Source organism: Dreissena polymorpha, chromosome 3 (genome assembly GCF_020536995.1).
Source record: "Dreissena polymorpha isolate Duluth1 chromosome 3, UMN_Dpol_1.0, whole genome shotgun sequence".
In the NCBI taxonomy this organism is placed as follows: Eukaryota; Metazoa; Mollusca; class Bivalvia; order Myida; family Dreissenidae; genus Dreissena; species Dreissena polymorpha.
Window position 1 is genome coordinate 20276625 of NC_068357.1, and position 27436 is coordinate 20304060.

At 33.7% G+C, this 27436-nt stretch overlaps 1 long non-coding RNA gene across 1 annotated transcript; it reads left to right on the top strand.

The window, feature by feature from the left end:
• The first annotated feature begins 194 nt into the window (after nt 1-194).
• On the top strand, nt 195-22858 carry LOC127873228 (uncharacterized). Its single transcript, XR_008046064.1, has 3 exons — nt 195-381; nt 9801-9870; nt 22746-22858. It is a non-coding gene; the product is annotated as an uncharacterized LOC127873228 (long non-coding RNA).
• Nucleotides 22859-27436: the final 4578 nt, after the last annotated feature.

A 27436-nucleotide genomic window follows, 5' to 3' on the forward strand; every position in this document is an offset into this window, starting at 1 on the left:
TCCTTAATTCATTGTAAAAATATCTGTTATGAAACGACAAAATAGCAGACATATTCATAGGCTTATTACATCGAGTTAAGAACTATTTTGTAAGTGGTCAATAAATGATGTTATCAACTTTTGTTTACACAGTCTTTTGTTGTTCACACCCAATACAAAATGGAATCGCCCACTTAACGATCCAACACTGAAAACAGCGTTGTAGCGTAAGGTTAATATTTACTATGACTCGTTCATAACTTAACGAATCGGTGTAGTGTATTGAGAGTCAGTAGTGTGTATAACTATGGAAGGGATTTAAACACGTTAAAAATGTGGAAATCGGAAGTGAGATATGTCGAATATTAGGGTCGCAGTGAGGGTCCGCCCCCTCAGTCAAAGGTCAGTTAAATTTGTAGACCTTTGACCTATAGTATAATTTCTTGTTATTACATTTAATTAGGCTTACACTGCCGGGTTCACGTTATTTCGAGTTAAGTATGATACGGTACAAACAAATGCTGTTGGTCTAAGCATTGTAAAAGTAACATTTACAGAACTTTTACTGACAGACAATTTAAAGGGGCCTTTTCACAGATTTTGGCATATTTTGAAGTTTGTCATTAAATGCTTTATATTGATAAATGTCAACATTGGATTTTAAAAGCTCCAGTAAAAAATCAAGAATAAATTTTAAAAAAGTAAAAAAAAGTAGCCGGTTCCAGGGCTCGAACCAGTGACCCCCGGAGTCCTGGAGTTAGTCTGAAGTAAAAACGCATTAGCCATCTCGGCTATTCCGCCGGGAATACACATGTTAAGTATTTTATACCTTATATAATCAATCTTCGTAGTTTCGTAAATTTAAACGACAACAACAGAACTCTCCAAATTATTCAATCGTTTCGCGTTGCAACGCTTTATAATTTTTAGGTTTTCAAATCGTCAAAAGATACATATAATGGCTATATTGGACTATGGTAAATGTTCAGTAATACTGTTTCCTCACAAATATCATAACTAAAACGAAAATTTGCGAATCTGAAACAACTTTTTTCAATTTTGTCAATTTACCAAACCGTGAAAAGATCCCTTTAAATACCATTTAAAAATATTCCCACATTTATTTTAAAGCAGTTAAATTGAGAACGTAATTATAGTGTCAATAGTTTATCTAAGTATATTATTGTCTGGTATAATACGGTATTGATATTTGTTTTAGCTGAGTAATTTATTTACTGACATGTATTGAAACTCCACAGCTATTAGAATATGTTAAAATCCATTATAGTCAAATTAAGATTTTGTTTTGTTAATTATATTATAGTACATTTTAAATAAGTACAGCTGAATCCAATGTTTTTTTTAATTATTATGTCCGTATAGATTGAATGTGTTACTAATGTGCTTATAAGTAGGTATTTAACAAAAGCTAAATGGGGAATGGACTCCTTTCCAATTCCTTACCCCTCTGGTTGAAAAATGCGACCCATTCTTATATTTATGCCCAAGCCTTTGTATGTGTTCAATACTTGTATATCCAAATTTTAATAATGATTTACTTGTTATATTCCATAAATTTAAATCACATTTTTTGAAGATTTTTTAAGCATAAACATTCACCTTGAAAAGTACCTAATGCAAAAAAATAGGGAGGGTAGACCCCTCCTGCACCATCCCCAGTTGGCCCCCTCCCCCATCAAAAGTTCCTGCGTACCACCCTGTCATTTGTCAATATTTTTGTAAATACTGTCACACCCATCTTGTTTTTATCGACAATTTAATGCTGAGAGACGTACAGTATTACTTGGTATTAGCATAAAAATATTTTTAATAAGGAACATAATAGATAAAAGGCTGAATGGATGCTTGGAATCAGAATATATGGGCTTCAGTGGAGACAACATAAATAAGTCCATTTATATAATTTACAATATTTTCCATTTGAGGAAAGAGGTCATCCTGACCCTTTTAGTCCCTCCCTTGGGTTTTTAAGTCTGGCTAAATCCATATATGCGTAAATATTTTGAAATATTATAAATAACTCTCTAAATTTGTGATTTAGTTTAACCATTTATTTTTGCATTTATTAGAAATAAATATATTAATTTGCAGATCTATCAAATATATTAGCATTGTATAATAAGACCATGATTTGTTTATTGAGTATTCAACTGCATTTAAAGGAAGCATCTTTTTAACCAAGAATCCAGTTAAGGTTGAAAGTGTTGTTCCTGATTAGCCTGTTTGGACTGCAAAGGCTTATCTTAGCGGTACTTTAGTCTTTACCCTCATGCATTAAATCCGTTTTCCCAAAACTGGTCCCAAAACTGGTCTCCAATTATAGTGATGTGCCAATTGACTTATATTCCATCAAGTTTTACTGTATAGAAGGTAACATTATTTATTCCAGTCATGTTTTTTAATGTAAGGTAAAAAAGTTTATTTTTTGTTTATTGTGAACTAGATGAAGATGTACATTTGTCATATAAGCTGAAAAACCCCTGATTTCATTGGTTGCATGTCATATTAAACTGTTAGTTTTGATTATTCATTGACTTACCATAACTTAAGGCTGCAAACATGCACACTATTAGTTCATCATTTAATGTGTACAGAGGTTAATTATCAAGAATAACCTAGTGTCTAAGTAGCCTGTGCATGTGTAAGTAGTTAGAAATGATAAAACTACACCAACCAGCTACATGTATATGAACCTCCTGGTTTCTGCCTTTGTTCAGCAATTTCTACATCTGCAGGATAGATGTTGCTGTCAGACTTGAAACTTTGAAACATGTGCCCATCATTGCTTTTGTTTTTAATGGGCTTGCATATGAGCCTCACTCTGGGAAAACAGGGTTTAATGCATGTGCTTACAATTTAGTCCCAGATTAGCCTGTGCGGACTTCACAGGCTAATCTGAGACCAAACTTTAGCACATGCATTAAACCCTGTTTTCCCAGAGTGAGGCTCATGGATATTAACAAACACGTCTGTTCTGCTGATTACATATATATAGTTTATTTCCATGGTCTTTTAGAGTTTTAAAGGGATCTTTTCACGCTTTGGTAAATTGACAAAATTGAAAAAAGTTGTTTCAGATTCGCAAATTTTCGTTTTAGTTATGATATTTGTGAGGAAACAGTAATACTGAACATTTACCATGGTCTAATAGAGCCATTATATGCATCTTTTGACGATTTTAAAACCTAAAAATTATAAAGCGTTGCAACGCGAAACGATTGAATAATTTGGAGAGTTCTGGTTTTGTCGTTAAATTTTGTGAAACTACGAAGATTGCTTATATAAGGTATAAAATACGTTCAGCATGTGTACTCGGCGGAATAGCTCAATAGGCTAAAGCGTTTTTACTTCAGGACTCTGGCAGGACTCCAGGGGTCACTGGTTCGAAACCTGGTCCGGGCAATGTTCTTTTCCTTTTTTTAATTTTATTCTTGATTTTTTACTGGAGCTTTTACGATCCAATGTTTAAATTTATCGATATAAAGCATTTAATGAATAAGTTAAAAAATGCCAAAATCTGTGAAAAGGCCCCTTTAAGAACAAATGAATGCAAGAAGACTTGTACTTGAGTATCATGATTATGAGCTATTTATGGAAATGTGTAGTAATGAATTTATTACTACAGATGTATATCCCTATTTCAGGCTATTTGCCTTGTTTCCTCCATTCTGTGTTAAATTATTCACGTGCCCATCAGCAGTTCTTACACAATGGTTATTAACAGTTCTTACACGTGCCCATCAGCAGTTTTTACACAATGGTTATTAAAATGTAATGATGTTCAGATCTCATTGACATTTTTATACCAATGCAATATCGATTCCTGATTGAAACTGTCCAGGGCCTTTTTCTTGATTTAGGGAAAGCGCTTGGTCTTCCATATTGGGGATAAAATTATCGACAAAACTAACAAGAAATATCTTTAAAAAGATATACGGCGTAAATAGTTTAATGAATGAGATCAAGTATAGCGAATGTCTTTTTCTGTGCAGTTCTTAGCTGCATCACACGCAGTACGGGATGTTACGGGGAGTTTTCGCGGCTTATTTTACATTATAACATATTGCTGGTCATAAACCTATAGATACAAAACAGAAAACCAAAAGAAGAATGGAAGTGAAATTTAAACATATGAGTCAACCGGCCACACGAGAAGTATCCGTATTTATAGGCGCGTTCTTCGAACAAACCTGTTTTAGTGGTTTGCCGGGCATTGCTATTTGATTCGATTATTAACAGTATCAATTATCATCGTGCTAATGCTTAAAGTGATATTATGGGCATTTTGCACTGTTGAATTGAGCTGAAAAGAATTAACAGGTCAAAATAGTTAGTTAAAATGTGGTTACTGATTAATTATCTGCAACTCACCTTGCTACCAGTTGTTTATAAAAATATATTTTATATTCGATATTCTTACGTGATCCACCCAGTCCTGTAAGCTGAAATAATCCGTAAAACAATTTCGTGTCTTTGTGTCGTATGAACAAATCTGCACTAAAACTAAATTTAGGTTCAACTCGTAAACGCATGATCAGTTGTCAAACGAAAGTACGGTTGATATTCAAATGCATTATTTTTCTCTTTCTGGTATATTGTTTTAGTATGATGATGCTGCATTAATTAATATAAGTGTATATGAAGTAGAAACATCAAAAATAATCAACGGTTGTGATAGACACCTATAAACTGTTACATGCTCATAATATCACTTTAGTACATTAGGCAATATGGACGAATAATTATTGTTAAATTTATCAACAATAATATTTATCATTGTATTGTTGAAAACACATTAAGAATCTATTATTTACATACCATAATTATATTGCTGAATATCTTCATTTAACATATTTCTGGTCTAAAGAAAATTCCAGGTCACCTAGTTCACGGATAGCGTCTTTATTATATAACGATTATTTTACTGGCCGCCAACTCCGGTGATGACCTGTATATAAACTCTGAATGTCCGCGAATTGACCCGATATACCTCGCGGGTTGAAATGCAATGCTTTAAAGTGAGGCCTCGCTTCCATTGCTCTTTATACTTTTACATGTTAACATGTTGACAGGAATAAGGAAGTAAGTACTAAATATGAGAACATCGCCTTTTAAGTATAAACGCTCTTGCGCTGGTAATACTCTGAAAATAAAAGGTGTACGCACAAACTGTATTGATGTCGAGAATTGAGTGTAAAACTGTTCTATCTATTAAGCCTTTTCATTCGAGATAAAATTGTTTCATACAGTAAAACAGTGTTACAAAGACGCGGATATGTTTCCAATGTTCTGGTGGTATACTCAAATCAGCCAATGGAATAAATGAAGTGTATTCATTCGTACCTAGCCGCGGGAAATTTTATTGGAATTTTATTGGACACTTACAAAGGTCAGGCTGAGGTGAAAAGCTGGCGTATACAGCTAACGCCGAAAAAGGGGAAGAAATTTCCCAAAGTAAGCTTGTAATTGGGGAAAAATTTATCATTTTAAAGAAATCTCTTTTGGGAAGGAGCCTTTATAAGCCCTTGATACATAAGGAAAAAAGCCCTGCTGTCATGAGCTATTAACTGTAAACTTATGAGATAAATTAATATGAGATCTTTCTGACATGAAGTTTGAATAAAACTTCAAAATAGACAGAATGGAATTTTTTGTTTCAACACAATTGTGTTCTCATTTTCATGTTTATTAAGTATTTATTTTTTTTGTAAATTAAATTATTAACCGGACAGTACTGTTGGTTAATGGCAATTTTTCCATTTCTTTTTCTTTAAAACTAATTGTGTCTGATTGCTTTCATAAGCAGAAAAACTGTATTCAACTTATTGCGTGACTGGAAGCTACTCCTTGTTTAAAAATTGCCAGTGATTTTTTAAAGCAAAATCAACTGTATTCATTGATATTGTAACTACAACTACATAAATAATTGCCTACCAAACTGTCACAGTTATCCTATGCATTGCTTAAAAACCATGAGTGCAAATAAGACCTTATTCTCAGTTTGATGTCTTATTGTTAACTTACATACACGTAATAGTGTGTTTTAAGACACTTAATAAATGTTTATTATGTTTGACTCTCAGACATCCAGGTCCCTATGTTTGAAAGGAATTCCAATACCTATGTTGAAATCTACCATCGAACTGCAAACACTTTACAATACATGTTCAATAAACATGTTTGAAAAAACTGTGAGATAGTGCTATTTGGCCTTTCAATAAATACTACAATAAATTTTATATAAAGATGTTTATTTACACGGGCGGTAACATGAACGAAAACTTTGATTAGACAAACTGTGCCAGCAATAAAATCAACACATTAAATATCATGTCCAGGTATGGAGGTATTCAATGAAACATTTTCAATGGGCTGAAATATAAATGTCTTAAAAAAGTATCAAATATTGTTTGCTTTTGTTTCTTTGCCAAGTGGGTTTAGCTATGATTCATGTTTCAATATGTTGGGGTTTAAATTTAGGTACCACAAAATTGACCATAATTCTGTATGCAGTAGCATTGCTTTTATGTACAAATCTTTATATGGTAAAGTAGTAAGGCATTTCTTGTAATTTTTTTTCTTTAAAGAAATGCATTCATTTGGTTTTAGTATTTTTGAAATAAACAAAGCGGCCCATCCAACTTTTTGCTTTATCAGGACCCCTTCCCCCACATCATATTTGGTGATTTATTCTGACCCCACCACATCTACTTGGTGATTAATCAGGACCCCCCCCCTCATACTTGGTGATTTATCAGGACCCCCATAATACTTGATTCATCAGGACCCCTCCATCATACTTGGTGATTTATCAGGACTCCCCCCCATAATACTTGGTGATTAATTAGACCCCTCCATCAACTTGGTGATTTATGAGGACCCCCCATCATACTTAGTGATTTATCAGGACCCCCCCCCCCCCCTCATACTTGGTGATTGATCAGGACCCATCCACATCATACTTGGTGATTCATCAGGACCCACCCACATCATACTTGGGGAGTTATCAGGACCCCCACCCATCATACTTGGTGATATATCAGGACCCCTCCATCATACTTGGTGAATTATCAGGACCCCCCCCCCCAATCATACTTGGTGATTTATTAGGACCCCTCCATCATACTTGGTGATATATCAGGACCCCTCCATCATACTTGGTGAATTATCAGGACCCCCCATTCATACTTGATGATTTATTAGGACCCCTCCATCATACTTGGTGATATATCAGGACCCCTCCATCATACTTGGTGATTTATTAGGACCCCTCCATCATACTTGGTGATATATCAGGACCCCTTCATCATACTTGGTGATTTATGAGGACCCCTCCATCATACTTGGTGATATATCAGGACCCCTCCATCATACTTGGTGATATATTAGGACCCCTCCATCATACTTGGTGATATATCAGGACCCCTCCATCATACTTGGTGATTTATTAGGACTCCTCCATCATACTTAGTGACTTATCAGGACCCCCCTCCAATTATACTTGGTGATTTATTAGGACCCCCATCATACTTGGTGATTTATCATGACCCACCCACATCATACTTGGTGATTTATTAGGACCCCTCCATCATACTTGGTGATTTATCATGCCCCACCCACATCATACTTGGTGATTTATCAGGACCCACCCACATCATACTTGGTGATTTATCAGGACCCCCACCCATCATACTTGGTGATTTATTAAGACCCCTCCATCATACTTGGTGATTTATCAGGACCCCCCCATCATACTTCGTGATTTATTAGGACCCCCATCATACTTGGTGATTTATCAGGACCTACCCACATCATACTTGGTGATTTATCAGGACCCCCAACCCATCATACTTGGTATATATCAGGACCCTTCCATCGTACTTGGTGAATTATCAGGACCCCCCCCCCCCCCAATCATACTTGGTGATTTATTAGGACCTCCCCCACATTACTTGGTGATTTATTAGGACCCCACATTTAGCTGCATAGGGAATTTGACCCTTTGCATGCTGGGAAATTTGTCGTCTGCAAAAATGTCGTCTGCTGAATTTCTAAAATAAGCATTTTCTTCGATTTTTTTTCAAAGAATACTATCAGAATAGCAAACAGTTTGGATCCTGATGAGACGCCACGTTCAGTGGCGTCTCATCTGGATCCAAACTGTTTGCAAAGGCCTTTCAAATTCGGTTCCCGCACTGAAAGGGTTAACTAAATGTTGCATTCTTTTTGTGGAAACCTTCAACTTTGGAACTTGCTGCATATACCTGGAGATGAATAATACGGCTATGACATTGATTCAGTTTTCTTATGAAAGAAAATCAGGACAATCATTATATTCAAGACATTGTATATTCCACTTATTCAATAATTTAATTTTTCGTTTGGTGTTTCTTTATTATTATATTACATTTTTAAACAATTTAAAAATTTCATTTTTTGTTTATGAGTTTCTATAATAACAGATTATTGTAAACATAGTTACGTTTTGGTAACTTATTTTTTGGTCAGATTTATTATTAACCCTTAAAGCGCTGGAGCTGAATTTTAAAGGCCTTTGCAAACAGTTTGGATCCAGATGAGACACCACGTCTCATCTGGATCCAAACTGTTTGCTATTCTGATAGTATTCTTTGAAAAAAAATGAAGAAAATGCTTATTTTAGAAATTCAGCAGACGACATTTTAGCAGAAGACAAATTACCCAGCATGCAAAGGTTTAAACTTTGAGAGATTGTCCAAAGCCTATCTGTGAATAGGTCCCACTATTTAACAAGTTCTTTCAAGCTTTATCTAAACTATTTGTTTTAAAATGTTTATCCCAAATTCGAAATATGTGATAAACGGATTATGTATAGTTATATTTTAGTAGATTATTTCCTTAAGATAAACCAATTTTATATCTAACCCTGTACCATTGGACTCAAAATATTTAAAATTATGGCAGAAATAAAGATAGTGCAGGGGCAAAGATTTGTGAAATTTTGAAATTGATCTGAGGTCATGGTTTTGGGGCATATTCTCACCCTTGGTGGATTGGGTGGGGTCCATGCAAGGGGGAAATTTTTTACAAGAAGTACCTTGATAAGGGGAATATAATTATATAATTTAAGTTTATTTTAAAATAATCAATATTTAGTTACATCTAATAGATATCCTTCCTGAAATAAATGCCGGAAATTATTTCATAGCATTATGGATCCTTTTAAATACTTGTTTTACTAAAATTAAATAAAATGTAATTTGTTTCTTTTATATGTATTTTTTTTAATCTTCAAATGATCATATTTTTATAAATATATGGATGGGAAATATACACTTAAAGTGGGGGATAATGAGGTCCAATGTCAGACACACAAATGGATGAAAATATGTCTTAGGTTTCCTTTGAAGGTTGAAGTAAATGTTCTGATGTCAGAACATAAATGTAGAAATATAATCCTTACAATTTTAAAATGAAAATGTATTTGGAAAAACAAATGCGTAAGGAGTACAACACGAACAAATGTGCCTTGTTCAAGGGCTTAATGTATGTTCGAAAAAGTTTAGTCCAAGATTAGCCTGTGATGTCCGCACAGGCTTATCAGGAAAAAACCCACCCAAACTGGATTTTCACTAAAATAGAAAATACCAGAAAAGCGGAATTTCCTTCCTTGATTGACACGTAACCCACATGCATGAAACCCACTTTTTTTCAGAACAAAGCTAAAATATTTGGGCAACAGTTTTTGATGAGCAGGTGGATTTCATTCCTCGTTAGACCATCAACTAATTTTACATATTCATTATTCTGTGTATTTGTAGAGAAAAAGATGAAGGTGGTCAGAAAATTGTAGAAACAGGACAGAATGTAGTCAGCATAGAAAATATCAAGGTAAGTTTTTACAGTGTTTTGAAAAAAACATTCTGAATAAAAAATATTTTGTTCCCGTAAATTAAGTTAAACATACAAACTCCTGTCTGGTCAAACAACAGTGAATGCCTTGCACAACTGATGGTCACATATTTAATATTTTTATTTAAACTTATTTATTCAGCAATTAGAAACACAATATTTGTTATCAAAAGCATTTTAAAGAAAATTAATGTTCACATTTACAATTTCACGGTGTTCTTGTTTAACTGAAATGATCAAGAAAGGAAAAGAGTAAATATTGGTTCTAAATCTCCTGATAATACACTGATAAGATTGACCCCGTATAAAGCATATAGGGTCACTCGACTTCGATTGAGTACCATAAAATAGCGTTATCGTGTGGTCCTGTTTGTTTAAAGCTGAATTGTTGGATGGTGGATATACGCAGACTGTGTTCGTTTAAAGTTGTTTAGTCATTAATTACAAACAAAAATGTAGGGTAAAAAATTTATAGTTTACATTTAAAAGTCAATGCGCAGTAGCAGTAAAGATTGATATGATAGATGTGATATTTAAACAAAAAATTGCAACTATTTAAACCCAATACATACATTTTGTGTCTTACCCAATATCTACATGTATCTTTATTATATAAGAAATCAAGAAGGACCTTGTTTTTTATTTCAATATACATTTGTACATACAGAGAAAATTCCACACAATGTTTTTGACATGGAAGTAGTTTACTGTAAAGTCATATATTCGTTGGCATGAAATTTCAAGGGTTTTGAAAAAAACAAACTTTTGTGGACATGTAAATTCGTTGATTTCTGATTTTGGAAAGAAAAAATGAGGAATTTTGATCGGTAATTTTCATATGTGTGAGTGTTAAATTCCTGAATTGTTCAACGCACAAAATCAATTAAAATTAATGTCCCACTAATAATAATGATTCAACTTTATCTAGTCTGAAAGACAAACTAAAATGAAAGGGAATCAATGATTCTTCCGTACAGGATTATCAATATCAGAGGTTTCAACTTTCTGGCTTTAAAAGACTTTGATAAGTTTTTTATATACAAAATTAATGTGCATTCTTCAAAATCCAGCCTACAATAGTTAAAAACAGTATAATTATTTTCAGTTTAATATTCGTATGCCATTAAAGTTCAAGCATAGGGGATTTGTACTACAGGATTCGATTGATAGCATTCAAGTATGTAACGAAACAAAACACAATTTATAAAAAAAAGTGATTCCTAATCAGCCTGGATAATGGGATTTTAATGCAGTCAGAGTTCTTGAGTATCCCGCTATCTTAATCAATTTAAATATCTACACTTTATCGAAAAAGGAACATTTTTCTGGGCAACGAATAATTTGGTAGCCAAAATCTGTCACAAATGAGTGATCAAAATTGTTGAATCAAGGGTGTTGTTAAGTCCAAATAGTTTGGTGCAACCCATAGATTTTGAGCTATCTTTGATATATTCTACTGAGCAAAAAAGCAATGTAAGTCTTGTCAAATTGTACAATAAACACAGTGGTAAAATTGTAAGCAGTTGTTGTCCTTTAAACCTTAACCACATAAATATGTATTTTGACGCTTTTTTCTAGTCCTTTAGAGAGTCAACTTTAATTAAAGACCTGTCTTCAAGTTTCAAAGTCTTTATTTCCAACTCTTGGATACTGATGAACATCAAACAGTATAAGACCTGAACCGAATGCGAGTTACTCGCAGGCTGTTCTGGTTTTATGCTGTTTGCACAATGCCATTTTCACCTGACTTCTGAGTGGAAAAGGGTTAAGCAACTGCTTCATCTGACCAGTTATCCCTTTCATATTCATGTTGATTGAGGTAGGGTTGAAAAGGGCGTATACCCCCCCCCCCCCCCCCCAAAAAAAAAATAAAATACCCACAAAACATTACATAAAAAAATAAATAAAAAATGAATTAATTAATTTAAAGAAATAATAATAAATTAAGTAAAAAGTAAATAATAAAAGTTTTCATATTTTATGATTCAAAATTCATTTTTCTAACAATGGTACTTTGGGGATCATTCGGGATAGAATGGGCAGAGCTTGACCATTGAGCATTTTTAGCATATATTGGCAAACATTAGATAGATTGATCCTTCATTAAAACTGAGATGCAGACATTTGATAAGATTATCATTCTCTGGTTAATGTATAATCTAGGAATTTAAATCTGTCTTTTAGAATTAGTGCTTAATTAAAAACAAAACCTGATAAATAAATGCATTGATTTTATTTAAAATATAATACATTGTAATCTTTTCATACTATATGCAGTTTAAAAGATTTTCGGAGACTCAAGTGCTTGCATTTTGAGGGAAGAAGGTCTCAGATATTGTGAAAAATCTAAGCCTTTATAATAATAATAATAATGGAATATTGGAGGATGTCTTTCAATTATTTATCTCCTCATTTTCAAATCTTAACCCTTTGCATGCTGGGAAATTTGTCGTCTGCTAAAATGTTGTCTGCTGAATATCTAAAATTAGCATTTTCTTCGATTTTTTTTTCAAAGAATACTATCAGAATAGCAAACAATTTGGATCCTGATGAGACGCCACATTTTGTGGTGTCTCATCTGGATCCAAACTGTTTGCAAAGGCCTTTAAAATTCGGTTCCCGCACTGAAAGGGTTAACTATACTTCTTTGAAACCTTTGGTACCTAAATACTTGAGTGGTGAGAAGGGAAAAAACGGGGCTAAATGCTTGTGGGTGAAATGTAAATGGTATTTTTCGTTTAAAAGGATATCTCTTTAGGGAAAATCTAGTTTAGGCGGAAAGTGTCGTATCTGATTAGCCTGTATGGACTACAAAGGCTTATCTGGAATGACACTTTATGCTTAAGCATTAAGTCCTGTTTTCCCAGAGCAAGAATTTCTTTTTTCCAAGATTACATACAGTAATAAAACACAGTAAAATTTGCACCAGCAGTTGACAATATTTATTAGCGGCACTTGCCCAGTAGGGCTTCTTTTTATGGCCAATGATGAAACATTATTTGTGGGACATAAATTTTCTATTTAATTTGGGTTGACCGATCCACGAATTAAACACAAACACATCATGAAAATAACTGAAATTTCATATTCAGAAATCAACAAATTCACTTGTACACAAAAAAGTTATTTTTTGAAAAAAAAACAAGGAATTTAATGCGAAAGGAATATAAATTAGGTTACAGCTCACAAACATGAAAAAATGCCATGGAACAGATAATGGAAATATTGGAAGGGGGTTAAAACCACTCTCATTGTCTCCAATCCTTACAATTTGACCAAGAATTACAATTGTTGGCATGGAAAGCATTGAACACACATACGTTTTACCAATCAATAAATGAGTTAATTAATTGCTTGAAACCAATACTTGTAATACTAATCATGTTGTATCATGCTCTGGGGCATAACAAGATTTCCATGAGAAACTGGGGTCAATGCTTAACCCTTTACCACTTAGAGACATATTTTCATGCATAGACCCTTACAAAGTTATATTTAATTTAAGACCTTCCTTTATAGATTCACGTTTTAAGGCCTTCCAAACCTTAGATACTGATGAGCAGCAAACAGCATGAAACCTGAACAGACTACTAGTTACTCGCAGGCTGTTGTGGTTTTATGCTGTTTGCTTTTAGCCATTTTTACTTTGCTTCTGAGTGGGAAAGGGTTAATATGCTTAAATTCATATATCAGATATACACAATTTCACATTTTGTTTAAATTTTCTTCTTGAAACCTTGACATTTGAGTGGTTGATGTTCGAAGTTGCAAAGTGGCCACTTGAAAAGAACACTACCAGAAGTATCAGTTAAATGTTAAGTTCAAAGATAAGGGTGAAAGCCTTGACATGTTTGCATATTACAATTTAGTTCAAAGAGAAGGGGAAAAGCCTGGAAATGTTTGCATAACACAAGAAAGTTCATAGAGAATGGGAAAAGTCAGAAATGTTTGCATAACACAAGATAGTTCAAAGAAAAGGGGAAAAGCTTCGAAATGTTTTTATTTCACAAGATATTTCAAAGAGAAAGGGGAAACCCTGGAAAAAAAAACACAAAATAAAACTTATAGTAGTATGAAGTACATGTAAGTCTTTATAAACAGTTTTTTTCAATGTAACATTTCTGTAATGAAGACACTTCAAATTTTGTTCGCATTTTTTTTGAAGTTTTGACAAGAAAATCACCATAAGGTAAGTTGAAAACTCCTGAGTGTACATATAATGTATTTAATATACTTATGCATAGTTATTGCCTTATTTATTCCAAATTGCACTGGCTTTTGACAAAAACGCAAACTGAAGTTGTGTAACAGAACAGAACAGAACAGACAGTTTATTAAGACTTATACATAAGTACATTGTCTTGAATGCATATAATTAATAAATCAATAAAGTAATGTCACGTATCAGTATACTATAGTAGGTAACCAAATCAATTTAATTATTTATATATATTAGTAAGTTAAATGACATTTCAGAACTAAATTCAATGAAATGACATTTCTAGACAAAATAAGAACAGTGAACAATAAGGATTTTGACAAGGAGAAACATAATAGTTTTAAAGGCAGTAAGGACAAACTATTACAAATAATATCAGTGACTGCAAAGTGATACAAACACTTCTTACAAGCAAGTCAAACTATTAATTCAAGTAGTGGTATTTAAAATAGCATTTCGTACAGTTAATGCTTCCTTTACATTTTTACGTACGTTTAATATTTCAAATTTACAAGTTGATGTTAATAAACTATGGAACTTAACAACCGATGGATTAATGAAATAAAAACGTTTAATGAATGTTTGCCGTAGAAAACGGTAACATGAACAAACACAAATAAAATGGAATTCATTATGAGTTTAACTTACCTGGTACATACTCTTAATTATTTACTGGTATTATTTTATTACAATAATGTTCATTTTTCAAGTAAAATAATAACTAATATGTAATTTCCCCTTCCTTATAACCTGTCCAGTTCTAATGACATGTATTTTTGTGTTTATTGTACATGCTAACTTTCTGTTTTATGACAAAGATGACAATTAAAATAAAGAGAGGGGCTCGACGTCAACCTGTTGACAGACAAACTGCATGTGCATAAACTGTAAATAAAATGTGCACTTTAAGAAACATTCCGATGCAAGTCTGCTAAATTGGAATTTAATGTGCAAGTTATGTGTTATATATTGCACATGTCCTTCCTATCCTTTGGGTGGAGTCAACATTAAAAAATGAAATCATATGATATCAAGCCGAACTCTACGAAAATGGGGCTTAATGGTTGTGCATAAAGGTTAGGCCCAGATTAGCCTGTACAACTCGCAGGGACAATCAGAGACAAAACACTTCTACTTTTATGGAATTTTTCTTTTTAAAGAAGTCTCTTAACAAAAATCCACTTAAGCAAAAAGTGTTGTCCCAAATAAGGCATGTGCAGACTGCACAGGCTGTTCTGTAAAGATACTTTACGCACATGCATGAAGCCTGGTTTACCAAGAGGAAGGCTCAATTTGTTGGATGAAAATATTGAATGAGAATGAAGTTGCAAATACTGTTTTCTTGCTACATTGTATAAAACTTTGAATAAACTTCGTCCCTTCATAATTATGTAATGATTCCAAAATAAATACTTAGTGGGTTTTTAACAAGAGCAAATATATTAACAGTAATTTAAAACAATTAATTATCATATGATCTTTCAATGCTGGTTGACATTGATATGTTTAAGAATTATTAATTTTATTAGTTTTCATGCATTTTGAACATACCGTAGGTTTCAACATATAGCGCGCTCCCGTGTATAGCGCGCAGGCTGTTTCTTAAATGCAAAAATGGAGAAAAAAATATTTAAAGACAATAAAACCACCAAATCGGACCGAAAATGGCCGCAATTTTACTATTGCACAATCCAATAATCCGGGGAATGGGAAAGCTTAATAAAGCATTCAAAATAGGAAGCGTCATTATGATTAGGAGCATGGGTTGCATAGCACTATACTTTTCTGACAATTTTGTAATTTTCTAGCAAAAGATTAACAGTCCACGCGCATTTCGTGAAAAACGTGAGAAAATAAGAATTAGTGTACATCGTGTGATTTTTCCTCGGGAAAAGCATGGGCATTACCGGTAAATTTGAATGTCGCATGGGAGAAGGGGAAACAGTTGTTGAGGTATGCGGGCTGTAACAAGTTAGTTGTTACAAAACTTTATATAGCCATAACTCTGAACGTCTAATAATTTCTAATATTTATCTCATATTGTATTTTCACTTAGTAGTTGTCAAATTAATAATGCTATGATATTTATGCCCCCCTTCGAAGAAGAGGGGGTATATTGCTTTGCTCATGTCGGTCGGTCTGTCGGTATGTCGGTCTGTCGGTCCGTCCACCAGGTGGTTGTCAGACGATAACTCAAGAACGCTTGGGCCTAGGATCATGAAACTTCATAGGTACATTGATCATGACTCGCAGATGACCCCTATTGATTTTGAGGTCACTAGGTCAAAGGTCAAGGTCACGGTGACCCGAAATAGTAAAATGGTTTTTGAATGATAACTCAAGAACGCATACGCCTAGGATCATGAAACTTCATGGGTAGATTGATCATGACTCGCAGATGACCCCTATTTTATTTTGAGGTCACTTTGTCAAAGGTCAAGGTCACGGTGACCCGAAATAGTAAAATGGTTTTTGGATGATAACTCAAGAACGCATATGCCTATGATCATGAAACTTCACAGGTAGATTGATCATGACTCGCAGATGACCCCTATCGATTTTGAGGTCACAAGGTCAAAGGTCAAGGTCACGGTGACCCGAAATAGTAAAATGATTTTCGGATGATAACTCGAGAACGCTTTTGCCTAGGATCATGACACTTCATAGGTACATTGATCGTGACTCGCAGATGACGCCTATTGATTTTCAGGTCACTAGGTCAATGGTCAAAGTCACAGTGACAAAAAACGTATTCACACAATGGCTGCCACTACAACGGACAGCCCATATGGGGGGCATGCATGTTTTACAAACAGCCCTTGTTATTCTAATTGTATGTTACTTAGCATTTGCTCAAGTAAAAATCATCAATGAATATATTCAATATATTTTTTATAACTGTTATGTCACTAACCAATATTGTAACACTGTGATTCATTACTGTGGCAAATGTATTTATGAATATGTTGTTAATGAAATTTGGCTTATATGAGCTATATAAGCAAACGTAGAAAAAGGCCACCCTTTTATTTATTTAATATGTCATTGTTTTAGCCTGATGGCTAAATGGGGTTTTATTTGGTAAATGCATTTAATGCAGTTTCTCATGTTATCAAAATCAAATTACTTGTCAATTGTAATTCTCATCCGCCATCTTGTTTGGAAGCTGTCAATGTCTATTTTGGAAACCGGCGTTTGATATCACATTTTTGTCTATTGAAACCATATGTGGTGCCATTTTATTCATAAAATATTGTTTTTTCTAAATATCAAGTAAACGCCACATTATAAATTGTAAATAATTGTAGTTTTGCATCAGAAGCTTAATTTTCTCGGAATCATTCATTTTAGAACGCTAATGTCATTTTGTAACGATTGTTGTCATTGGTCTGGATTTCATAACATGCTGCCTGATTGGCTGATACTGTCTATAAAAGAAGGAGTTTCAGAAGGCAGATTCATTCAAATTTCCAACTCTGAATCGACAACATCTAGTAAAAATAAGAACCTCAAACTTAACATAAGAATCAAAAAGTAATTATAACACAACCAAAAGAAAGAGTGAACCTTATATATATTTGTATGTTATAGATGTTTTGTCTGGTGATCGAACAAGAAGAAATATAGTAACATTATCGTGAACCGTCTTACGTTTATTATTATAATCCCTACACAGAGCTCCAGATGAGGGCCGTAGAGCCGTAAATACGCCTTTTTCAGGAAGATTTACGCATTTATTTTTATAAACTGGACGTACAATTACGACATTAATATCCATTTTACGCATTTACGAAAAAAATCTGGCCGTACCGATACGTCTGCGTCAGCGCGGCGTGATTTGTTGGTCTCTAACCTAACGGCGCTTTTCGTTAATTTTAATTACCGAAAAATTGTAGACTGGGTTCATATATTATTGTCTATTCTGTTGCGTGATTTCCTGTAACTTGTAAATTCGTCAAAAACGATATGTCTGCGCGCAATTGAATGCCGGCTTAACCGAAAGCGGCTCAAAACAACACTTTGTTGTCATATAATGGCTTCATACGGTGTCTTCTAACCATCCTGACATTAAATCTGTAAACCCAGAAAAAGACATTGTCGCCTCGATATTAAACGATTTGATTGCATCGGTGGCTTAACACGTTAAAAAACACAATGGGGAACGGATGAGACAGTGAAATAAGTGTTCATTTACTTAGGTTACTAGTTGGCTTGTGTTTTCTTGTCAAGAAAAATGAAGAAATAGTATTAGTCATGAGTTTTAATGTGTAGTTGTATTAGCATCATAATTCAGAATGGAAAACCTAATACAGTAACTGTTTAAGAAGCTACATATATTTATTATAATTGCTGCAAATGTTTCTGTAAAGTCAGTTATACACCCTTCAATATCCAAGAACACGGGTAGTACAGTACTACCTGTATTTTTGGATATGGTAGTACTGGTACTAATTGATTTTAAGCGTTACTCCTTTTCTTTCTGTCAGTGGCAGTACCGTTACTAATTTTACAAATCCTTATCTGGAGCTCGGCCTACACGGAACAAACACAACTCGCCATCCTGATAAATCTTACAGGGCGTAGCACTATATTTTTGACAATTGTTAAGACTATTCCTAACAAGTCGTGGCACATATTACTCAATAACATCTGCCAATGCCGAGTGCAAAATGACCCCCTTTCACACCTACCGTTACCTGCAAAAAAGACCTCATTCGCACCTACCCTTGACTGCTCTCCGGAATGTCGACAACAATCCCCATTGGAATTCATCAATAAAGAAGTGTAAAAACACAAACAAAGAAATGTCCGCAAGTTTATTCAAACAAATTTATTTTTGACCAAAACTTCTTCCACCGCGTTCATATCTACCAGTAGCGAAAACTTGTTGTTTCGACAATGGCCCATCAGTCTGTACGATTATAGGGTGGTAGTTTTCTGAAAAAAACAACATGGCGGCCATTTTGATTATTTACAATTACAAAACATATTTTTTACCAATTAAGCAGCCAGGATAGCGTTGTATCAATGTATAGCGCGCATCAGCTTTTTAAGTTGAATTTTGGAGGTAAAACACTGAGCGCTATACGTGGAAACCTACGGTAATAATGTTAGTAGACATACATTTGTGAACTATACATTAGTAAATAAATGTTTCATCCTTAAATATCATATAAACTAATAAGACTATTAACAACTTGTAATCATATCATGCTTTGAAAAATTGATACAAATAAGTTAATTGTGAATTACACACATTTGCATGCCAAATTATTGTCATAGACTGTATTCTCTCACTCAACCTATTTTTTTATGCCCCCTACCTTCCTTGAAGATTCCTTGAAGAAGGTAGCAAATAGCAATCTCTTTGTTCGTCTTTGTGTCTGTGCATTTGTGCGTCCATCTGGCTGCGCAATTTTCATGAGCTCAGCTTAAACTGTGTTATATATTGAAATATTTTTATGCCTCCTTTCGAAGAAAAGGGGGAATATAGTTTTCGCACTGTCCGTCTGTCTGTCACACTTTTCGTGTCCGCTCTCTAATTCAAATAGTTTTCATCCGATCTTTACAAAACGTGATCAGAAGTTGTATCTCAACAATATCTAGGTCATGTTCGAATATGGGTCATGCCGGGTCAAAAACTAGGTCACCGGGTCGAAAAAACAAATCCAAGGGAAGTAAGAAGCTTTAAATTGACATAATTATCTGACCTGCCAAATTATATATTTTTGTTAAATAAATCAAAACGGCGCATTAAGCGGCATTATGTTTCTGACAAACACATCGTGGTAAAAGGTCAAGGTCATTCTTCAAGGTCTAAGGTCAAAAATACAAATCCAAGGGAAGTAATAAGCTTTAAAGGGAGATAATTATTCAATATTGAACATAGCAACTTGATATTTGGCATGCATGTGTGTCTCATGGAACTGCACATTTTGAGTGGTGAATCTACAGTCACGGTAGTTGCTTTTAATTATTTGCTACTAAAAATAGAGATTTGTTAGTGACAATTATTTTCAAGGGTAGTAATTTATAAAATTATAAATCTCAGATTATATATTTCCTTACCAAGAATTTAAGTTCTTTTCACAGTTACTGTACATATTTTTTATTTCTATTATTTATAACTCAAATGATTGATTTCTCAAAGTTTTTTTTTAAATGATATAATTATCATTTCTTTCCTGTACTCCATGATCATTCGGCTTTCGGCGACTGAAATATCTTTATCTTTACTCTATTGTGCCGATTTTATCGGCTGTTTTCCCTTAGATTTGTCTTTTTGTGAACTACGTTCACTCTGTTCAATATCACTGCGATCGCATTTCGCTCATTGCATGCGATAGCAGAAGAACTACGTTCTTCAATTTTATTTGCCTGCTTGGAGTCAGCAATTTTGCAAACACTGCAGCGCATGCGCAAATCGCATCTCATTTAAACCGAACGGAAAAACTAAACGAAAGAGAATTATCATTTCTTTTCTGTACTAATTTGTGAATGGTAGGGTTCATTACATGCCTGTGGACTTACGTTCATAGATACATGATGAACTCTGGCTATGATCTCTTTGATAAACCACAGGCCTTGTTGTCAGATGTCTGACTTGGTCATTTTTGACTGTCTATAGACCCCCCCCCCAGTTGGATTGGACAAAATCCAAGGGAAGTAATAAGCTTTAAAGGGGGATGATTTCTATACCTGCCAAATGATAAATATAAATTTTATTTCAAAGCGGCGCAGTTGGGGGGCTATGTGTTTCTGACGAACACATCTCTTGTTTTTAATAATTTGGCACACATTTGAAGCGTAATAAGATACATGACGTGTGTAACACCCTATAAACACATGTTTTGTTTGAAATTCATTAATAAGAGAGTAAATTAACCACTGTTTGTCATTGTTGCAATATCTTAACTGTTGTTTTCTCTTTTATATGTCTCCAAGAAGAAATGTTGCCAGAGATTACAGGCTGTTGATTCTGGGTATTGGAAATATATGGTTTTACATGCCAGAAATATTAGGGTACACTGGCCATTAGATGCATTAAACATCTTCCATTGTGCAGATTTAAACAAAAATGCTTCTTTCTGCGGTGGGAAGTTGGACCCCCAAAAATGGTCAGAGTTTATTACTTAATGGAGTTTTATAGTGTTTAACTAGACAATTTGTTCTATGCTTTGTGGAACAATATGTAATAGTCTGTATAAACAGCATTGTTTGTAAAGTGTTTGTGATACATTTTAGTTTATGAATATATTTTATATTAAAAAACAATCCCCACTATACGTCACTTTGTGAAATTCTGAAATACACCATATTATTTTGCATAAATTGATTTAATAGGATAGGAATGTCTTGCTTCTCCTGAATAATTTAAATGTTTGTGACATTACAATTATCTATTTTAACCTCAATTGCAATTTTATTTCAAAATCTGTTCAGCAGATAATTGAATCAATCATTACTGCAAGGAATAAATGTTCTCAGGTGATTTTTAATGTTGACGATATCTTTTGCGATACAATGGAACCACTTGTTGGTTTAATGCAATTTTAATGGACATCCTTGTACTGAATTCAAGGCAAAAATATGCTATTAAAATATATAGCTAAATGAAAAAAGTAGATAATGTTTAGTGTTTTATTGTAACTTCTTTAATCTGCTTCCTGAAGGAATGCAATAAATAAAAAGAATCGTCGTCTATGCTGCATTCAAAATGTGTGAAATTATGTCAGGATTTATGGTCATGAAATTATTATTTCTCGAAATACTGCAGTAAAAACATTAGTTTTTGTTTTAAGAAACATGAAATAACAAATGTCTCAATATAGTGATGTTGACCTTTGAAAGTGAAGAAAACATACACGTTTTAATTATTTATTTATTGAAAGACAAAAAATTAAATATTTTCTATTTATATAATTATGAAATTTCAATGCAATCAATTTAATAATATGAGTTATGCTTTGAACAAGAACATTAAACAAAGGGCAATCACTGCATAAATGTTAAAGAAAGAGTAATGGGTCCAGTACTCTGCGATTTCTCAAAGTTTTCTTTCACATTTAACAATTTTTGAGGAATTATCTGCACAACAAAATTGCATTATGTTATTGTACCCGGAAAAAAAGACAAACTGTTTTTGTAGACTGCTCTGAAAGTTTGTTGTTAAAAAAATCACACATCCATCCTGATGACATTTAAAAGAATAAAGCCTAGGCATTCATTCATGGTCATTAAAATAATGAATGGTGCCAATATGTTCTGACAAAATCTTTTGAACTGAATGGAATTATAATTATGGAGTAATAAAGTCAAAAGTAAGCCATCATATGTAAGTTATTAATCATAGCTTTTTATTTCTTAATCACACATAAAAGCCAATAGAAAGTTCTTTAAAGTAATGTTTGATATATTTGTTTGACTCATTATAGCTCTCAAATTAAGCACTAACCCATATTATCCAAGTCAGTGTGGAAATTAACGTTTGCCAAAAGTTTTTTTTTCATACTTATGTGAAGTACAGATTATCTGTCAATTTCAAAATTTCTCTATTTTCATAATCATTCTTCAATAATACAACAATTTGCCTTTGTATTATTATTTTATGAAGTTTTTATGCTTTTTACTATAGGTCCTTGGGATACCTGACTATGGCGACACAAGATCGCGAGTGAGGAACTTCACTTTCGACTACGTGTATGACTGTCAGAAAGGAGATGAGGCAAATGCTTCACAGTCACAGGTAAGCTGTTTACCGCTCTCTAGTCACAGGTAAGATGTTCACCGCTTGCTGTCTCTTGTCTGACACATAGAGGCCCCATTTATTGGTCAATCGTCATAAAGATTGGCCTCAATGTTTATCCCTTTGATATCTCGGCCAAGCTCAAACTTGGGTTGTGCAGGGTCAAAAACTAGGTCACATGGTCAAATTGAAGAAAAAGCATGTGAACCTGCAAGAACTGACGTAATTTTGCTCAATTTTCATAAAACTGCTCAGAATTTTTGTTCTATTTATCTCTCCACTGAGTGAGCTATGGTTCTATTCCATTGTAAACATGGAAGGAATTAGAGGATGTACGGTAGTTGTTTTATGTGGCTGTAGTAAAACCATATGATTTGTCTATAAAAGCCACATTTTTCCTCCACTCATCATGAAATTTGCTGTCAACATTAAAGAATTGTGTTATTCATAATATTTGGGCAATGTTTGAAAATAAATGTACTTAGTTTAAAAAACATGGCTGCAAGGTGTTTAATTCTTGTGAACATTACCCCTGCTCAAAACAGTTAAGTTTCGTGTGGTGTTCTTAATGTGGAATAAAGTAGTTTACCCCATAGTTTATGCCCAAGTGATAGAGGTGGATGATATTGTATGCAATTAAATATGAGGGGCTATTGTGGAAGCATTTATGGAATCCTCTCATTTGACTACATGTTGATTTAAATATGACGGGCAATTGTGGAAGCATTTATGGAATCCTCTCATTTGACTACATGTATGGATGCCTTATGAAGGACAATGAGCAAGATTCACAGTTGTACGACAATATTCGAGCCTTGAAATGAGCTGTGTTCTGGGAAAACTGGGTTTAATGCATGTGAGTAAAGTGCTGTCTTAGATAAGCCTGTGCAGTCCACACAGGCTAATCAGGTGCGACACTTTCCACCTAAACTGGATTTTTGCTAAGACAAAACCTTCTGTAAACAAAAAATACCATAACACGCACCTCTTCATTGCGCATAATAAGTCAACCATAGGTATTGGATTATGCCTGTTTTCTTAAATAATTAAAACTGAAAATGTTAAAGAGATATTGAAATTGCGTTATGACATTTTAATGGAGGCTTGCTTGTGAAAATTACGAGCAATCTATTGGTTTTGACGTGCATATATTAAGGTCATATTATTTGTATCATGTCCAGTTACATATGCTTGAATACTTTAAAGGAAATAAACGTTTTCAATCCTTGTATGAAAAGCTTATCTAAGAAATCTTGATAAAAAGGCTGTTAAATATTCCTCGCCTTATTTATTGTAGGCATTGACACAAAACTTAATGCCAATACAAGTGAACTCATTTTGCAGTAAGATTTATTTCGGTATTGATGCAAGATCAGATTAACCATTAAATCAAGATAAGATGTGTGGCATTTGGAAACACCAGTAAAACAGCTGTAAGGCTTAAATCTTTGACCTATTTTTGAAGTGGCTGCAATATTGTCTCCATATTATCATTTTAAAATTGTTTCCTGAGCACATGTCAGCTAAGTATTTTTGTGTGTCTGTTATCTATGGCACTTACCGGTATGTCTTTCTAAAATGATTGCTTGATACTACCGGTATGTCTTCCTAAAATGATTGCTTGATACTTAGATTTATAGGAATCCTTTAAGTGCATTGTACTCATAATTTGCTGAACTCCACTTGGATATTAAAATTTTATGAATATACCTTACAGTAGGGCAATTTGACATGTGTAGGCAAACAGATAAACATTTTATGTAGTATTTAAATATTTGAAATTTAAAAGATAATACACAAATAAAAAAATCCAAAAAAATAATGGCAGATTATTTTAATCAAATTTGAAAGCTGTATTTTTTAAACAGCCAAATGACCTAACCATCTGTGGAAGTCCGGATTTGCATTTAAAGTTGTGTGAGAACATTAAGGGCATTTTGTAAATCCAAGTCCATAAAAGCACATTCAAGAAAATATAAATTAAATGCTTAAAAGTCACTTAATATGTTTGTAAAAACAGTAATAAAAGAAAGAATAGAAAGATCATTCTGAAATGTTACCTCCGTTTTGAAAACAATAAACCAGCAAAAAGTGAATAAATGTTTTAGTAAGGATGTAAGAAGGTTATTTTAACCCATTTATGCCTAGTGTCTAGAAAAAAGGCCTTGGCAAACAGCGTAGACCCAGATGAGACGCCGCATGATGCGGCGTCTCATCAGGGTCTACGCTGTTTGCTTAAAGGAATTTCTGTAAGAAAATATTCTAAATATAGGAATAAATATACTAGACATCCCTAACTTTTGAAATAAATTGATCCAATTTAGAAGGATGGAAGAGTCCACTAGGCATAAATGGGTTAAAAATTTTTAGAACAAAATAGAATATATGGCCTTCTAGACAGATCTTCCTACTATTATGAAGGGTTTGCAAGTTATTCCGATTGCTTGGATTGTGAGTGGCTGAGTATCTACATAATTATGAGCATTGTTCTGAGACAACTGGGCTTAATGCATGTGTGTAAAGTGTCATCCCAGATAAGCCTGTGCAGTCCACACAGGCTAATCAGGGACGACACTTTCAGCCTAAACTGGATTTTTGCTAAGACGATACCTTCTGTAAACGAAAAATACCATAACACACAACTCATCATTGTGAATATTAAGGGACGACACTTTCCGCTTAAACGTGAGTTTCCATAAGGAGGGACTTCCTTGAAACTAAAAAAACAATAAAAGCGTAAAGTGTCGTCTCTGATTGGCCTGTGTGGACTGCACAGTCTAATCTGGGACGACACTTTACGCACATGCATTAAGCCCAGTTTTCTCAGAACACAGCTCATATAAGCCTGACTTTGGGAAAGTTGAGCTTAATGCACACGCATAATGTTTTATCTCAGATTAGCCTTCGCCGTTTGCACTTTTCATTAGACTGGATTTTTGTTCAACACATTTTAATTGGGCCACAACAGGGTTCTTACTATAACACAATTATCACCGTGATTGTATTCTCTATTTTACATCCCTCCCCCACAACTTTTCAATGGCATGCCTCTCTTGCCTTGAAGGATTGTATCTTTACTTGGTTGATAACTGCTTTTGCATAAACCCATGCTGTCAATTGTCAAAGGTTTAAAACATTCTAGTTTATAATTATGTGTGAAAGCCTCTTTCAAAAAATTAAAAAACATTTTGTCATTAGAGTAGAAAATGATGTAACCCTTAATCTCTTAAGTGCTTTAGGGCCAAATAAGTCTCTTGTGATAACAGTTTAAAACAAAACTATTTTGTTTATCATCTTGATGGAAAGTATTTAAAGTTTGTTGATTTTACATCTTTTCTATGGATTGAAATTTTGATTTATGTCTTTTCCACACCTAACTATTGATTTTACGTATATTGAATTCCACTCTATTCAATGTTTCTTGTGGTCGCTTATGTATGGACAAATGCGTACAAAGGAAAATATTGGAATTAAATTTGATTTAAAACAAACTCATCAATATCAGTTTTAAGTTCCATTCACGCTTCTCTCTGCTTGATTTATATGAATGGAATTTGAGATAATCAACATGATCACAAAATGTTTTTTCCTGTTTAACGTTTACAACTATTTCAAAACAAAACCATCTATGAATGTATATAATTTTGTTCATAATTTATTAGTAGAAATAATGTATTGAGTGGAAGTATGGCATAAAGCCACTTAACTTGGCATTTGTTTTATTTCTACGAGCAGTTTATTTGACTGTTTGTTGAGATTTGGCCTAAATTTCAAGAACTCTTAGTTCTTATTTAGTTAATTAGATATATCTATTTATTTTATCTCGATGACATGGAAAGTGCCCTGGAGTCAGTAATTAATTAGTTAATATTATTGTGAGTTATGTTATGGTAAATAGTCATTGGTTTCATTATAATACATAAATCTAGTCGATATTATTATGCCCCCCTTCAAAGAAGAGGGGGTATATTGTTTTGCTGGATGTCGGTGTGTCTGTCTGTCGGTCTGTTGGTTGACCAGTTTGTTTCCGTTCAATAACTTGTCAACAAATTGACCGATTAGCTTGATACTTCCAATGTGCATTGGCCTTGGACAGTAGATGACCCCTATTGAAATTGGAGTCACTAGGTCAAAGGTCAAGGTCTTTGTCAAAATAAGTGTAAAAATCGTTTCAGATCCAAAACTCATCAACAAATTGACCGATTGGCTTGATACTTCACATGTGCATAGGCCTTGGACACTAGATGACCCCTATTGAAATTTGGGTCACTAGGTCAAAGGTCAAGGTCACTGTCACAATAAGTGTGAAAATTGTTTCCGATCAATAACTCGTCAACAAATTTAACAATTGGCTTGATAGTTCACATGTGGTCTTGGATATAAGATGAACCCTATTGAAATTTGGGTCACTAGTTCAAAGCCCTGTTTGGGGGGCATATGTCTATGACCGCGGAACTTTTGTTTCCATAGTCAGTTCTCTTAAACTCTAATTGTTATATTACACCAATAATCCTCTACTCACATCATGCTTTTAATGCTTTTCCAATTTATTTTTTTCTAATCCCACTTCTGATTGAATC